The sequence below is a fragment of the Triturus cristatus genome, chromosome 6 (assembly GCF_964204655.1).
Source record: "Triturus cristatus chromosome 6, aTriCri1.1, whole genome shotgun sequence".
In the NCBI taxonomy this organism is placed as follows: Eukaryota; Metazoa; Chordata; class Amphibia; order Caudata; family Salamandridae; genus Triturus; species Triturus cristatus.
In genome coordinates this window covers 1,610,045,914-1,610,064,266 of record NC_140589.1, presented here as the reverse complement: position 1 = coordinate 1,610,064,266, position 18,353 = coordinate 1,610,045,914, and positions in this window count along the sequence as shown.

The window sequence follows — 18,353 nt, the reverse complement described above, 5'->3', positions numbered from 1 at the left end:
GATTTCTAAAGGGTTTGACCTGATTATGGTGTGATTACACTTGCCATGTTTGTATCAATGTGATGCTCAGAAAAACTTCATTAAAAGTTTTTGAAAAAAAAAAAAAAAGATTTGCATGTCTTTGTCGGAACATTTGCCTATGGCACTTGTCATTCTGACCAAGATCTTGCATTTGCCTCTAAGGCTTACCAAGATGTGATGAAGTCTCTTGGGTTGCAGGTGCAATTCTCATCTCCATATCGGCCTCTGGACAACTCTGTTGTCGAGCGGATGAACAGTGACTTAAAGTAATCTTTGACAGCAAAAGTCTTAGGAACTGGCATGGGCTGGCTGACTCATCTCTATGGAGACCAACATGCACTTAATAATCTCCCATGAAGATTTCTGGGTGGGCGGACCCCATACGAAATGCTCTTTGACATTAAAATGTTTGTGCCAGACCTTGATGGTCTAGAAGTCGTGGTGGCTGCCTCAGCCTTTGACGTAGATAATCATTGTTACGTGTTCCAGGATCTACAAGAGTATCATGATTCACAAGCAAAAGCACATTTGCCCTCTTCCACTGATCCAGCGGTGCTGATTCTGGTTTCTGGCTGGGTTCCTAAAGATGGAGACCTGCTCCAAGAAAAAGTAGAGAACAAAAAAGAATTAGGTCCATCATACCGTGCACCAGTCAGAGTCCTTGACTTAAAAGGCACCCATCCTGTGATCCTTCCTCTACTACCTGGTCGTAAGAAGAATCATTACATTTCTATCAAACATATCAAGCTACACTATTTGGCTGATACTGAATAGTATGCCTCCAAGTATTCAACACCAATACCTTACTTCACTTAATCTGATGGCTTCTGCTTCTTCAACTACTCCCCAACAGATGGACGGGGAGATGAACAGATCAGTTGATTTATTGCTTGTTTTACATTCTACATCAACAACTGCAGATATTAAGCATACTTCTCCTCCAGTTGAGGTTATAATTGACATACCTGAACCTTCCAATGCAGCACAACTCCCGTTGTTTCAGTTTGGATCCAGTGGTTATTACAGGGACGGTAATAGTTTTTCTTCTAAAACATCTTCCTCGTCATCATCTGTGGCAATGCCCCCTACACATACCAGTCTTTTCATCTTACCTAGTCCCACCCTGGGCATATGTCTGGATGGTGCTAATTATAACTTTCCTCTTCATGCGGATTGGGTTTGTGACGAATTTCTGGCACGTCACATGTCATCTCACAAAATGAAATGAGATTAAGCCCTAGTTAATATTTCAGCAATGATGGCATTGTTTAGGATACAGTACCAAATGATTTCCATGGCCCGACTGAAATTTTAAACATTCCATATGTTTCCCACCTTTCCTTTGGAGAAGCGGTTTTGCCTGCATCCACTCAGATGACTGGGATGTTCACACAGTTCATTCATTATGAACGGAGAACCCTGCCGATGCCACGGTCAAGTTTAGCACACTCGCTATCTTTAAACAAACAGAGCGGTCTACTCACCCTCTTCTGTTCTATAGGCACGGCCCCACGCATAATCACCTTCAATTAGGTCATTTTTACCGACACTCATCATTTAAGACATTTGCAATCCTTTTGGAACACCCATGATTAGATGAACTTTCATCAAAGAATTGTAACACGTGCACAGGACTTTGTTTCATAGCATCGTAAAGGATCCTTTCCTACATACACTCAGGAGTTATTGTGTTTTTTCCCTCAACCTGTCAGCACCATTTGTAACAGATATCCCACACACTATACACAAACTGGCCAGAGCGCCACACTTCCTAGTTCACAAAACCCCATTATAAAGAAATACTTAGCCCCTTAAACATGATGAAGAACAATGATTGTAATGAACACATTGAAAAGCAAACTGACAAAGGACAACTAAAATTTCATCAATACACATACACAGAAATGACAAAAAATATAAAGATATACAATTTAAATACAGACACATTAAATAGAATACAAAAAACACAAAAAGACACAAGAAATGCGCAGGATTGCGTTTCGTAAATATGATGTACATAAAGAATCCTTCATCAGGGCACTGAGAGAACAAATTATTTAGTAGCCAAAAGCCATCTGTATATCATGCACTGTAACTGGATATATAGTGCAGTGGGTTCTTTACAGTAAATATTAGGCACAGGTCTGTAGGGACAAACAGATATAATGTAAATATCAACACAATATGAATATTTATGAGTAATTAAAAATGGAGCATGGTGAAGTAAAGATAGCCCAACAGGGTTTTGCCAAAGAAGTGAGTTGTAGAAAAGAACCATAACCGTCCGTGAAAATATTGAAAGAAATGTGAACACCGTGTGTTAAACACATCCATATGGTCTGACCCATAGAGGAAGAAAACATTAAAGCACAGCTAAGGAATAAGGCAGGAAGAATTCAGTACAATTTAAGATCTACCTACCTGTTCAATAGTGTGGGATGCTGGTTAACAAAAGTGAAGCATCACGATAAAGTAAAAGGTTCCTGTTGTCCAAAGTACGCGGCACAGTATGGCAGATTACTATGATATAAAAAGAGTCACACATAAGACACCACCTTAGTTGGCTGCAGTTGACATCCATGTATCTTTCCATGTTAGCAGATGATTATGATTAAATTGCAATGGGGTGCAGGCCTATATACAGAATGAGACAATATAGGGCCCATGCGTAAGTGTATGTATCCTCCCGAGTATAGTAGGTACTTAAAAGAGATGGAACCGTAACATATGTTAAGGTGCTAGTAGTAAAGAAGTAACGTCCTATAAAGGGTTGCCCCAGTCGCTGCTGATTAGTGGGTATTAACATTAATGCCAGGCCGATATGGGGGTTTGACCCCCCTAAATGAAATTTACTAAGAATTACATGATCTGCTCCGAAATTGGTCCTAAACACGGAAAGAATAATTATACTAGTCTCAGTGTGGCCCCAGCAAATACCAACCGGTATGTGACAAGATCTTACCAAATACTCCAATCATGTCTGCTCCCAGAATAGAAAAAAGATTTCTCGGTCCGAACTGCAGACAATTCTAGAAGAATGGATAGTGTACAAATAAGTACCAAGTGCTGAAGTTACTCTAAGCCAATGTAACGAATATATATGTATCATGGGACCGTGGACTGACTTACAAATATATCTTGGACGGGGCTAAAACTAGAATGGAAAGCCAGCAGACGTTAGATTAAATAGGCTACTAGGTCTGATATCTTAGATCCAAGAAGGGGATATGTGTTGAATCTAACGAAATAACAAAAAAACAAAATGGCCATAATGTCCTAACTGTTACTGCTGGGTATATATATATATATCTCAAGTAGCCATAGAATGATGTACATGTAGGGCCCGGTCGGGATACAAATAGTGTGGGCAGCCCGCAGATGTAAGAAAAATAGGCCAATTGGTTTTAACGTCACCAATCCATTAAGGAAATATAAGTTGGATCTAATAAATAAATACAAAAAGCAGAATGCCCATGATGTCCTAAGCGTGACTGTTAGGTTAGGTGGCCTAAGGATATTACAAACACTCCGGGATTTACGTACTTACACTGTATCCTCGTAATCATCCAGGAACAGCAGTTCCGCAGGCTCCGATCTATGGTGTTCGGTTTAAGCATATGAACTTGAGAACACAGATGGGTGGATTTATATAGATCAAAAACTCCCTCCACTCTAATCAATTATAGAGGAAACTGGATGCACATGGTGTGAGAGTGCCTAGAGTGGCACATAGATTACTGTATGTGCCGTTATTGCTGCCATCTTGAGATCAGGTGGAAAACGGTCCTGGTGAAGAGACGTGATGATAAACGGCCTCGGAAATGTATTGAAAAAAGAAGGTATACATCCTACTAAAAGTGATACATATACTGTCTATATGGTGAATTCATAAGAATACAGATTCCTTGCTGTGCAATGGCCAGATAGGTCGTTCTGGTACAGAAACCCAACTATAAGCATAAAAACACGGTGGGCATATTTCAGGAACAAGCAAGTCTCTAACCTGCGAGAAACTCGACCGTATGCGGAAAGTACAATGTTCCAGCTATCAAGTAACAGGCGCTCATAGTGTGGATAAAACATAAGGGAAACCCACATCCTACCGTAATAGGAGGCAGAGTCTAAAAACACAAAATCATATATAACCCTGAATATATGAGAGTGAAAAGGAGCAAGAAGTGCTCTGTCAACCACACACTGCCTACAGTTGAGACCACGGATAGTGCTAAACAGGACCAATGATTCAGAATAAATAGAAGAAGATTTAAAACAGAATGGATACAAAGGTGTCAAAGAGTAGTCCTCCTATACCGAACGACATCATGAACATGCTGAGCAAACTTCGCATACATAGGAATAATGGGAAAATAAATATTTACATTTTGGCATTTTACCATGGTAAATATTCATTAAGGCCGGAAGCTGGAGGGTATATATCCAGAACGCATCTCTCTTGCATCTCCAGCAATCATTGTTGCCATCTTTAGGATTATATATTCTCCTTAAAATAATCCATTTGAGATCTTTTTCTGAATGCTGTAGTTTATGCCAATGTGCGACCAGTGGAACACCTATGCACTTGTTTTTTATTGCGGATTTGTACTCACTGAACCTCACTCTAAATTCTCTGCTTGTTTCACCGATGTAACCCAGTTGGCAGGGACATAGAATGAGATACACAACGTTGGAAGTTCTGCAATTGCTCATTTCTTTAAAAGGGAATTTCCTTTTACCCCATTCTTGTTCTGATGATACAATAGTAAAGTTGCATGCATGGCAATTGCCACATTTGTGTGTGCTACAGATGGGGCTTTTCCTGTGATAGATTTCTGAGTGTATTCTCTTTCTCCATGGAGAACAGATTTGACTAATGAATTCCAAAGCTTTTTATTCCGCCAGAAAGCGAAAATCGGTCTGGGTAGGTAATTAGCTTGGTGACCTGAGTTCAAAATATGCCACTGAAAATTGATAATCTGGCGGAGTTTGTTATTAAACTGAGAGTGTCGGGAGACACATATCAACTGCAGAATCCCTGCAACAGAAGAATGGGCAGAGATAGTGAGAAAACAAAGTGTATTGATATGCATGTCTGCACCAATCAAGCCTGTTGTGGCAAGGGAGTGGCTATATTGTTTAAAAAGTCATTTAAAGCAACAGTGGAGGAAACGAGGTCTGACACTAAAGAGAGAAGGGTCAGTGCAAAAGTCAGATTATCTGGCAAAGCATATGACTTGGCAGGATATTACGGGACCCTACCCCCCTGCAATCTCTATATCTTCATCTCTTTGACTTCTCGGTACAGATAAATTTTAGGTGGAGAATTTAATTTGATAGTAAATACAAGGGAAAATAGACTACCAAAGTAAAAGGTATTTAATATGCCTAAAATGAGAGACTGGCTGAAGTGTGATATGGAAGATCTTGGCCTAGAGGATGTCTGGAAAACTAAAAGGGTCAAAGAACATAAATACACCTTTAAAAATGAAAAATACAGCCACTCTTCCAGATTAGATTTCTTTTAATAGAAAAAAGGCTTAGGCAAAAATGTCGGGAAAATTGAACATCTACCGGCGCACCTGTCTGAACATTCCTCAGTTCGAATGGAGTTACTAGTAGGTAAGACACAACCCCCTTCAAGATGAACAGCAGATAGAACACTGCTTTTAGACCAACAGATCAAGGAAAAATCAAGACTAGAGACAAAAGAATATTTCTTAATACGTAAAACTGGAACTTCTATACAGACCACAAAGGATGCATATAAAGCCGTTCTTAGGGAGAACCTGATTAGCTTATCAGCTCTCAAACACAAAAATACGAAGAAAGAACTTTATCATATACAAAGCGAACTACAATGCCTGGTTAGGGTACTAGAGCAAACTAAACAGCCTCAAGAAACAGATAAAACAGAGAAAGAGATAGGAAGGAAAAAAGAGTAATTAGCCAATATTCTGCAGTTCACATTTAGAAACAAGTGGTAGGCAAGTAAGCTCTCACATTATATGGGGAAGGCTGCGGTAAATTACTAGCCTGGAAACTTAAAACAGAGCAAACTCAGAATAAGATCGCTGCCATACAACTAGAAGATCGGATAAGCCTCAGTACAGAAGAGATAGAAATTGGGAGAGCCTTTATGAAGTTTTTCCAGAACCTATACTCAGAGTACACCGTAGCCGCAGAGGAACAGATAGATGATAATCTTACAAAGGTAACAACTCCTACACTGACACAAGAACAGAGAGACAATCCCAATTCAGAGATAACAATTGAAGAAGTGGCCAGCGTGATAGAAAAATTAAAAAAGGGGAAAGCACTGTGCCAGAGGCGCTACCAAGCGAAATCTACTGTGCCCTAAAATAAGATCTGGCCCCTTTCTTGACAGAGCTGTTCAACGCCGTTTATTCACAAGGGCAAGATATGCCAAAATCATTGGAGGAGACAACTATATGCCTAATACTGAAACCAGGGAAAGACCCTAAATGGTGTGAGAAATACAGAACCATACCTACAAGATTGTAACTACAAAATATATACCAAAAGACTAGCCAGAAGGCAAGGGGAAGTTGCTGGGCACCCGATACATCAAGATCAGAAGGGTTTTGTTAAGGGAAGACAAATTCAAGAACTGATACAAAAATTGGTTGAGGCAATAGATGTGGCTTCCCAAAAGACGATTCCCTTGTCGGTCCTCACCTTTGACTCCGCAAAAGCCTTCATTAGGGTCAGCTGGCCCTTCTTGTTTAAAGTGATCGATCAGCACAATCTAGTGGGTGTATTCTCAGGGCGGTAAAAATTCTGTACAAAAACCCAACAGCAAAGGTTCTAGTTATGGTAGAGTTACAGAGAAGATAGGCATAAAAAGGGGCACCAGACAAGGATGTCAACTCTCCCCTCTGCTTTTTAACTTATATATAGAACCCTTAGCCTATGCTCTTATAATCATTCATAAAATCACCCCTTTTTACTATCAGGGATGGGAAAAGAAAGAAACCCTATATGGTGATGATCTATGGTCGTCACAAACAATCTCCCAGCACACATTTGCAATAATAGTAAAGACCCTGGAGAAGTTTGGGAAAGTCTCTGGATACCAAGTAAACCACCAGAAAACAGAAATCATGGAGTAGAACTCCCAAAGTAACAACCCCCTTGTAAAAGATAGGATAAAATACCTAGGCATCCTAATAGTACAAGACATAGATAAAATAGCTTAGTTGAACTTTAACAAACTTTTCTCTGAAACTAAGAAGCTAATACAAAGTTGGGGGGAGATCTCCCTTTAACTTTTATAGTCAGATCAATCATCTAAAAAATGTCAGTCCTCCTAAAATGTACGTACCTTTTTAATACTATGCCTTTGGAGTTTGGGGGAACGTGTTTTTAAAAACTACAAGGAGAGCTAAGCACCTTTATATGGGCCTCAAAGGGAGTTAGAATAGCCTGGAAAAGCTTTGAAGGATATGGAGGGATAGCAACCCCAGACTTTTATCAATACCGAAGAGCCTTTCAGTTCAAGAATGTAAGAGTGCTATTAAAGGAATACTAAGCCTATCCCCATACCTGCTAGCCATGATGCAGCCGGAAGGGAGCTTTTTCCTACACAAGTTTGGCCACACAAATCTTTTTAAAAAGAAAAGTGAGATTGATGATGCTGTGGTCAGCCTGTAAATTATGGCACCATATCAGGAGAACCATGAAAATATCATATTAAAGTGACTATGCTACAACCAGGGACTCCCAAGGGACTCCAGACTGCCTGAAGCACACACTTGCAATCCCATTAAAGAAAGAAGGGATAACAAAAAGGGGTCAACTGTTTGAGGAAAATAATCTAATAGGATGAGAGCAGTTTTCAATAAATACCAACGGCTATACATCAAAATGTAAGTACTATCAATTAAAGAGATGGTCGAATTCATTAAGAAATGAGGGTTCAGGGAACAGAGACCTGGGAGAAAGGATGCAAGATAACCTGTGGTAAAAAAGGAAGTTTCAGGATGGTACTGGATCTTAATATCAGCAGAGGATGGGGACTTTACCTTGCCGATGGAGATCTGGGGAAAGACCTGCCAACACTGGAGCTACCAGCCTTATGGCAAGTATCAATGTCTACATGTTAGTATATCACTAAATCTGCACCTCTCAGAAAGAATCATATATTTACAGCACACAGAGGGTACTGGACACCCAGAAAACTGAAAAAGCTGAACAAACAAGTGGTGAAGTGCTGCCCTAAATGCAGAGAAGAAAGGGAAAATTTTCTGGCAGTGCCCCCAGCTCCAAAGTTTCTGGCAAGACGTGGGTAAGACACTTATGGTAGTGATGGACCAAGGAAAGCACAGAACTAGTAGTATTTAGGGTATTTAGTCGTAATGAGGATAAATCAAAACTAAGCAATAAACATAGAAGTCTACTCTTTATATTGATCTTACTGGCTGGGTAGGAGTACGGCATCAAATGGGTACTTACTATCTCATCCACACAAGGGGATTGGGTAACCTGAGTCCAGAAAATTAACAAAATGGACAGAGAGGAGATGCAAAGCAAGGAAACAAGTCTCTGGGACATCTGGAAGAAATATAATTTAGGAAATTAGCAGGACAGAGAATAAGTGTGATGTCCAATGATTATGCAATACAGCAATAATCCACAAACAAGGCACTTGCACTGGTGGCCCCCAAAAGCAGTCTACTCATTGGAATTAATGGGATAGGATGATAGGGGTATATCGGAGCAAAGGGCAAACTCGGAACCAGAAACAGACTCAAGCCGGTACAGAGAGAAGCAAGACCTCTGATATCCCCTTAAACCCTGTTTATTGCATAAATGAAGACAAAAAAAAAAAAATGATGAGAACCTTGAGCATGCACAAGGCAACTACCCTCTCCACTGTGGTAAACACCCAAAATATCGATTCCAAAATATCGACTGCCCAGAATATCGAAGTTAAAATATAGAGTGGACAGAATATCGACTCATCAAAATATAGATAGGTCAGAATATCGAAATTGGGGTACAAAATATCGATTACCAAAATATAGACCTTAATAATATCGAATACCATAATATCGAATTTTAAAATATAGATTACCATAATATCGAATTTTGGTTTTGTGTTATGTATGGTAGTATATGTGTTAAAATGATGTATTATTTTTGTAATGTATGTTTAATTTATTTCAACAAATGAATGTTATGCAATTTAATTATTGCGTCATTTAATTCCGTAGCGGGTTGTGGGTTTATAGGGGAATAGGGTGGGAAGTAATTTAATTATGGTTAATTAAATGTTAATTATATTTATATGTTTTGATAATTAATTAATTGATAATTAATTATTAATTGGTAATTTATTTTTATTAATTGGTAATTGATTTATATTAATTGATTAATTGATAATTATGTTAATTGTATTTGTTATTATTAGGAGTGGGTTGTGGGTTTGTAGGGGAATTGGGTGGGAAGTAAATTAATTGTAATAAAGTAAATAATTAATTTTTATTTATGTGTATTGATAATTAATTGATAATTAATTAATAGTTGGTAATTAATTTGTATTAATGGGTAGATAATTTGTATGAATTGCTAAATAATTTTTATTATTTGCAAAACTATTTTTATTAATTGATTAATTGATAATAATGTTAATTGTATTTTTTTTATTGGGAGTGGGTTGTGGGTTTATAGGGGAATTGGGTGGGAAGTAAATTAATTGTAATAAAGTAAATATAATTTTTTTTATTTATGTGTATTGATAATTGATAATTAATTTGTAATTGGTAATTAATTATTATTAATTGGTAATACATTTTTATCAATTGATAATTAATATTTTTAAATGGTAATTAATTGTTATTAATTGGTAATTATTTTTAATTAACTTTTTATAGGTATTGATAATTAATGTCATCTTATTTTTAATTTAAATTATTACTTTCCCTACTTTTGTACTCTCAGGAGTGGGAATAGTATTTTTTACCCTCTGCTATCCAACTCTTTCCCTACTGGTGCACTAATTGGAGTGGGAATAGTAATTTTTACCCTCCTGCTATCCAACGCTTTCCCTACTGTTGCACTCTTTGGAGTGGGAATAGCAATTTTTACCCTCCCGCTATCCAACGCTTTCCCTACTGTTGCACTCACTGGAGTGGGAATAGTAATTTTTACCCCTGCGCTATCCAACGTTTTCCCTAGTGTTGCACTCTCTGGAGTGGGAATAGTAATTGTTACCCTCCCGCTATCCAACGCTTTCCCTACTGTTGCACTCTCTGGAGTGGCAATAGTAATTTTTAACTCTACACTATCCAACACTTTCCCTACTGTTGCACTCTCTGGAGTGGGAATAGTAATGTTTACCCCTACGCTATCCAACCCTTTCCCTGCTGTTGCACTCTCTGCAGTGGGAATAGTAATTGTTACCCTCCCGCTATCCAACACTTTCCCTACTGTTGCACTCTCTGGAGTGGGAATAGTAATTGTTACCCTCCCACTATCCAACGCTTTCCCTACTGTTGCACTCACTGGAGTGGGAATAGTAATTTTTACCCCTGCGCTATCCAACGCTTTCCCTGGTGTTTCACTCTCTGGAGTGGGAATAGTAATTGTTACCCTCCCGCTATCCAACGCTTTCCCTACTGTTGCACTCTCTGGAGTGGGAATAGTAATTTTTACCTCTACGCTATCCAACGCTTTCCCTACTGTTGCACTGTTTGGAGTTGGAATAGTAATTTTTACCCCTACGCTATCCAACGTTTTCCCTACTGTTGCACTCACTGGAGTGGGAATAGTAATTTTTACGCTCTCAGTATCCAACAAAATCTCGAATTACTTATATTATGTTTACATTTTAAGCTTTTTTATATTATATTATGTATGTTTTATTTAATTGTTTTTAATACTTAATTAATTTTATATTATTTTTAATACATTTAAAAAATTCGATATTTTGGCTAACTATATTTTGACAGTCTATATTTTGGAATCGATATTTTAGTACTTACCTGTTTGTAGATAGGGAGTCGATATTCTGTCCCTCGATATTTTGGTGTCTATTTTTTGTATAGTCGATATTTTGTCCCTCGATATTTGGTCACTGAACCCTACATTGTGGCCTTGTTCAAACCCTGGCTACCATCTCTAGAGGCAGAGGCATGAACAAATGCCCTGTCAAAGTGGCACCAGTGAAGTGGGGAAACATCTTGTGGAACTATATGCTATCCTAAGGACAATGCAGCGGAGGCAGGATACCTACCTCGCTACAATGGCTGCTTACCATCTGGATGTATGAGCTGTCCTGACAAACCAGCAGAACATGATGCCTTACCTTTTGTCTCAGGGAAATGATGCTGCAGCCATGGCTTCAACATCCTCAGGCACTGCTGCCGATGTCACTTGTCCAACTCAGTCACATACTACAGCTCCCACAGAGCAGCCAACAGATACATCTGAGGAAGAAGATTTGTCTGACACACAATTAGAGTGTAAGACTGCCCACTAACATTCCCCTGTGTCATATGTGATGCTCATCCTTTGAACTTTGCTCATAACCGTGCCTGTGTGAAAACAGAAGATACTGTCCTCCTCTTGTTTTTTTGCACACATGTTACACTCCGCCATTGTTGTTCCATTGTTGTTTCAGTAAATCGCATTGTGGCACTGTTGTTCACAACCTCGCTAGAACACTACTTGGCCACATGTGTCTTCACATATCTCCCCACTGGAAATATTACTGCACATCCAAAGTCTTGCTCCCAGATTCATGGATGATTGTTTGAAGTACTAGTACTTATCCTTTGCTCTCTGTGAGACATATAAATAAAGCTGAACACCTGTGCAAGTGAGTGGAATGACTCTACAAGTGTCATGAAAGGACTACAATGTGCATGTGGCTACACCATGTACAACAGCTAACTGAATCAAAGATCCTACCATGTTCATTTAGAAACATAGTCACAGTAAGAGTACGCAATCATATCAGAACCCAAAATGCATGCTAAGTAGTTCCGTTAGACACCAGGTTCCATTCCTGCTAGGCAACATGTTTTCTTCGCAGTTATTGTGATGAACAGTAGCATAAATTAACCATTAGTTGTACACTATCATGGTGACCATGCACCAAAACGAAGGGTAAACAATGCATATTGTGCTAATGTGGAGTGTGTATGTGGTTGCCTTCTGTGTATGAACCAACACCTAATGATACAAATGCAATAATCACCAACATTAATCCTCAAAAATCATTTTGCACTACATGCACTTAGAACTGCAAGGTACCAAATGATGTGATCAGTTTGGACAGCTCCCACCAGTGTATGTGCTAAACTGTTGTGTCATAAGTGTGGAAATCACATGTAATATGATAGACAGGTAACACTGGTCCAAAACAAATGTGTCATACACATTCACACATACACACATTCCAAAAGACAGCGCTTGGGCCTAATCCTTCAAAAGCATACATGTCATCTGTAATGCTGCCCACCGCTGAACAAGGGTGTATATGGCAAATCTATTTTTTAATAACTACAAAAGTATAACAATGATCCTTAAAATACATGTGGAAAACTTACTTATTGTAATAAAATAAATCTGCACCTAAAATATCTATGAAAAAAATAACCTATTCTAAATTACTAATAAACTACCTAACTAACCTTAACTTATTCTATGCTACAAAAGCATCTCATAAGACCACAAACCATCTATCCCCACAACCCCCTTAACTCATCAATGCACAGTGGACATACGTGTACATAACCTATACATGAACTAACTAAACATTTAAGTCATCACAATTTTGTATGTGTATATATATATATATATATATATATATATATTCACTGAAAAATCCTCTGCTGATGCTAATACTGTATTTAGACACTTATTTGCCCATGTCGTCTTCCATTAAATTTTCATAAAGACACATATGTCATCAGCAGAGGATTGCGGTCGCGTGAGTTATAGTGTCCTGCACTAACTATAACGGGGGAATTTCAATGGTTTTTTATCAGTAAAATGTCCAGCTAACTATAACATGTGTGAAACCTATGGTTTTTTCAGTGAATTTGCAAGGTTTTTTAAATGCTAATTCCTAACTATAACGTGTGTGAAACCTATGGTTTTTTCAGTGAATTTGTACCGTTTTTTAAATGCTAAGTTACTTTACACCATTCGTGGCGTGCGCGCCCACTTAACGCAGTTCGTTCCGTGCGTGCACGGTGCGCTTCGCTCACCGTGCGCGCACAGTGAGCACGCGGTGCGCTTCGCGCACCGCGCGCCCACTTTACGCAGTTAGTGCCGTGCACGCACGGTGGGCACACGGTGCGCTACGCGCACCGCGTGCCCACGTTACGCTAGATGGGCCATGTACACACGATGCGCTTCGCGCACCGTGCGCACATGGAGGACATATTATGCGCTTCGTTGTGAAAGGTAATCTTTTATATTTTCTGTAAATAGATATGCCATGCACAAATGGTGACCTTCGGACACTATTTGCACACGGGGTGGGGAGAGTATGGATCATTTTTTTTTTTTATAAAATTTTTACCATACGCGTACGGTAAGCAAAATCGGCGATTTTTAAAAAAAAAATTAAATTGACTTTTTGTCCTTGGGGGATCTTTGGGGACACCTTCATTAGGCTAGGTGGTTAGGAGCTGTCTAAACAGCCCCTTTACATGTTTTTTGCCTTTCTTTTTCCACCCCCCCTCAGAGTGCGAGAGAGAAAATGGCGGCCGCCGCTTCCTGGTTTCGACCGATTCGAATGTTTACTAAGATCTAACAGCCAATCAGATTCGCGCTCGCGCACGGCACCGTACGCGTACGGTAAGCTTACCGTAAGCGCACCGTAAGCGCACCGTAAGCTGCCACAGATATATATATTGATTTAAATACTATTTTCTCAGGAACTACTGAACAGATTTACACCAGACCTACAAAAGGCCCTTCCTTGACCTGAGGACTACCTCTCTGACAAATTTCAAGTAACTCTGTTCAGCCGTTCAGGCTGTAGCTGTGTCTAAAGGTCCTATGGAAAAATGCATGGGAAAAACGCGTTTTGGGACCCCCCTTTTTTCTCAGCCCCCGCTTGACGAATCCCCCCGAGACTTTCAGGGTAGGAGCGGAGCGTAGCGCCCCACCTATTTTGAAAATTTCGCGAGGACTCGTCGACCGGCGCCAAAGTTATTCCAAATAGAATGTTGCAGTTTTCTTATGGAAACAGGGTCCTAACTAAACTATAACTACCTACTGGCGAACGCCAGTAGGTAATATATATATATACATATATATATATATATATATCAGAACAACCAGCTCCACCAGACTCAAAACTCTTGCTGACGCTTAAGAAGTCGGTACACGAACCAGTTTAAGGTGCATTTTTTCCTTTATTCGCCCAGAGCGACGGCCATAACGTTTCGGCTCACCCAGAGCCTTGTTCACATGACATATATATATTATCTACTCACGGTCGCCAGTAGATAGTTATAGTTAGGACCTATTTTCCATAGGAAATCCGCAACATTCTATTTGGAATAACGTTGTCGCTGGTTGATGAATCCTCGCGAAATTTTCCGAACTTTTGGCCAGCTCCGCTCCGCTCCTACCCTGAAAGTTTTGCGGTGATCCATCAAGCGGGGGCCGAGAAAAAAGGGGGGTCCTAAAACGCGTTTTCTCCATGCAATTTCCCATAGGATCTGTTGTCGCAGCTACAGCCTGAACCGCTGAACGGAATGACACCAAATTTGGCAAAGAGGTAGTCCTCAGTTCGGACTTGTGCCTTTTGCATATATGGTGTGAATCCGTTCAGTAGTTCCTGAGAAAATTAGGGTAAAAAAGTTAGTGATATCTATGGCCGCGGAGGATCCGTGGACCGTACCCGCACCATAAGTGCACCCTCCCCGAACCGAGCGCGCACCCTCCTGATCGCGCGCTAAATGCTAATTGGCTGTCGAGTGTCTCTCTACATTCGAAACCAGGAACTGTTGGCGGCCATTTTCTGCCTCGGTAGAAGGGAGGCTGAAGAAGCAAGGGAAATAAGTGTGTAAAACATATAAAGGGGGCAGAGTGGAAATACTTTGACCCTCTAGAGGTGCTGACCCCCTGGAGCCCCCCTTTTTAAAAAAACAATGTCGAAATACGCGCACGGTGCACGCATCCTAACGCGTTGGGTGCACGGATTCTCACGCTTTGGGTGCGCGGATCCACGGCAATGATTTTTTTAAAAAGACAAGAAATCATTGGTTGTATGACTACTTTCTACACTGAAAGGTAGGGTGTATATTTCTGTTTTTTAAAGGTATGATTCTTATTGGTTAACAAAAACAGATTGTAAGGAACATTATATATGATAAGCTGATATGTTGAAAAGTCAAGCACACTTCCTGTCTTGTGTAGGAACATTGTGTGCTGAACTTGTGACCTGTGAGCTCAGTGCAGTGTTCCATGACCTGTTTCTATGGTAACAGGCAGAAGGCAGATTGGAGGAAGGGTTGAAATGTATTTCAGTTGGAAAGGGTTGAAATGTTTAACCAATAGAAATGTGTATTTGCTTTTGAGTTTATGTGTGAAGGATTGTGATTTGATGTTTACATGTATATGTGTGGAAAATGAAAGGGAAACTTTTCCATTCTTTGTTTTTGCTGAGAGGTGCACAGTGCAGAGATTCTGTAAAAGAAAATATGGTGAGTGATTGATATACTTCTTAATCTACAAAAGAAATTGAAAGATTTATTTATTTATTTATTTAGAGTTTTGTAGAGCGCGTAGTCACCACGAGGGTATCCCAGCGCTAGAACCTTGTTACTCAGGAGAGGGAGCGGCTAGGTAAGAGACCGGATTAGGGGAAGAGGAGAGTTTTGAGAGTTTTTCTGAACCGAAGTAGATCGGGCTCTGTTCTGAGGTTCAGAGGGAGTGCGTTCCACTTGAGTCCGGTGTTTACCGAGAAGCGGCGGCCCCCTATCCGGGCCTTTTTCACCATGGGGATCGTGATAAGGTTTCCGTGCTCTGAGCGAAGCGCTCTCGTGGGTCTGTAGGGGGTGATCCAGTTGTTTAGTATGGGGGGGCCGGTGTTATGGAGAGCCTTGTGGGCCAGGCAGAGGGCCTTGAAAGTGACCCTTTCTTTGATCGGGAGCCAGTGTAGCTTCCTAAGAGCGGGTTTGGCCGATGATCTGGCCGGGGTGCTAGTTAGGAGTCTGGCGGCGGCGTTCTGAGCCTTTTGCAGAGTTTGGAAGGTGGATTCCGGGGCGCCCAGGTAGATGGCGTTGCTATAATCCAACCTGGATAGGATTAAGCCCCGGATCAGCATAAGGCGCGACTGGAAGGGTAGGAGAGGGATTGCTTTCCTGCAGGATTTAAGTAACCCGTAGCAGGTTCCGACCGTCTTTCTGGCCTGGGTCCGGAAGGTAAGGTCGGTCTCCAGCCACACGCCAAGGCTCTTGACCTCCTTTTTGGGAGTGGGAGGATCGCCCATGCAGGCGGGCCAGAAGTTGGAAGGGATGTTAGTGGTTTTTTGTCCGAGGACCAGGATCTCTGTCTTGGAGCCATTAAGCTTCAAGGCGGAGTCGCTCATCCACTGGTATACGCTGGTAAGGCAATCGTGGAGGTTGGAGGGCTCGAGTTTGGGGTGGGAAAGAGTGACCACCAGTTGCGTGTCGTCAGCGTAACTGACGATGGTGACTCCGAAGGGTGAGACAAGTTCCTCCAGTGGGGCCATATAAACGTTGAATAACCTAGGGCTCAGGGAAGAGCCCTGTGGCACACCGCACTGGAGGGGGATGGAAGAGGAGCGGCTTTCGCCTTCCCATACTTGATAGGAGCGTCGGGAGAGAAAGGACGAGAGCCACTTCAGGGCTTTGCCCTTAACTCCAACAGTCCCGAGGCGGTGGATTAGAACCTGGTGGCTGACCGTATCAAAGGCCGCACTTAGGTCTAGGAGGACCACTGCCACTGATCCTCCTGAGTCGATGATTTCCCTGGTTCTTTCCACTGCCACAAGGAGTGCAGTGTCTGTGCCTTGGCCAGGTCTGAAGCCAGTCTGCGAGTCGTTGAGAAGATGGTTTGACTCGAGATATTGCGACAACTTTTTGTTAACTAATTTTTCGGCGACTTTGCCTATCCAGGGGAGAAGTGAAATGGGTCTGTAGTTGGAGAGGTTAGTGGGGTCAAGCGACGGTTTCTTGAGAAGCGCTTTGACTACGGCTTCCTTCCAGGTGGAAGGGACCACTCCTTGTTCCAGTGAGATATTGATCAGGGCAGTCAGTTGAGGGACTATGGTCTGCATGATAATTTTTGCGAAACGTATGGGGACCGGGTCGCTAGGGGCTCCGCTCTTGGTTGAGGCCAATGTGGTTCTTACTTCTTCTTCCGAGACCGGGCCAAGCGACTCTAGAAAGGGTTTGTCTACGGGAGGCGTCTGCTCCTTGGCTCTTTCTGAGATGTTGGAGTTGGCAGGTGGGAGGGAGGAGAGTATTTTTTTTATTTTTTCATCAAAGAAGGAGGCCAACATGGCGCATTTTTCCTCGGCTTCTTTGGGGTCCAGGGGTTTCTGGGGGGGGGGCAGGGACACGGAGGAGTTCTTTAAAAATGGAGAAGATCTCCTTGGATGAGCAGGCAGAGTTTTTTATCTTTTCCTCGAAATAAGTCCTTTTAGCGTCATGAAGGGCTTGTTTGTAAGCTTTCATGGAGCAGAGGTAGACGCTTTTCTCTTCAGCTGTTTTGTGTTTTCTCCATAGGCGTTCTGTCTTTTTACAATGCTTTTTGAGAGAGGCAAGGGCGGGTGTGTACCAGGGGGAGGGACTAATTCTTTTCATGTGTTTTAGCGAGCTCGTCAATGGAATGGAGCTGTCTAGAGGTTGGACTAGCCAATCCATGAGTTCTCTGTCCGCGGTATTAGGGTCCGTGGACAAAGGGGAGATGGTATTGCGTAGTTTGGCTTCCCATTCCTCTGGAACTAATTTATGCCATCGTCTGGTTTGTACCCTAGTTTTATAAGAAGGCCCTGGAGATGTGTCGAGTGGCCAGTGCATGGGAATCAGCATGTGGTCTGTCCAAGGCAGGGGGGTGGGGTCCTGGGCGTGCAGGTTCGCAATGTTAGAGAAAATGGGGTCTAGGAGTTGGCCCTTCTCGTGGGTGGCTTTAGGATTTTGCAGGAGGAGGTCAGCTGTGGTGAGATCAGCAAGCAGGTTTCCTGCGGTGTTATTCGTGGGGTCCAGGAAATGAATATTAAAGTCCCCTAAGAGGAGGAAATTGGAGACCGAGATGGACTTGAGTAGGATATGGTCAATCAGAGTGCTAGTAAATTCCCCTAGGGATCCTGGGGGTCGGTACAC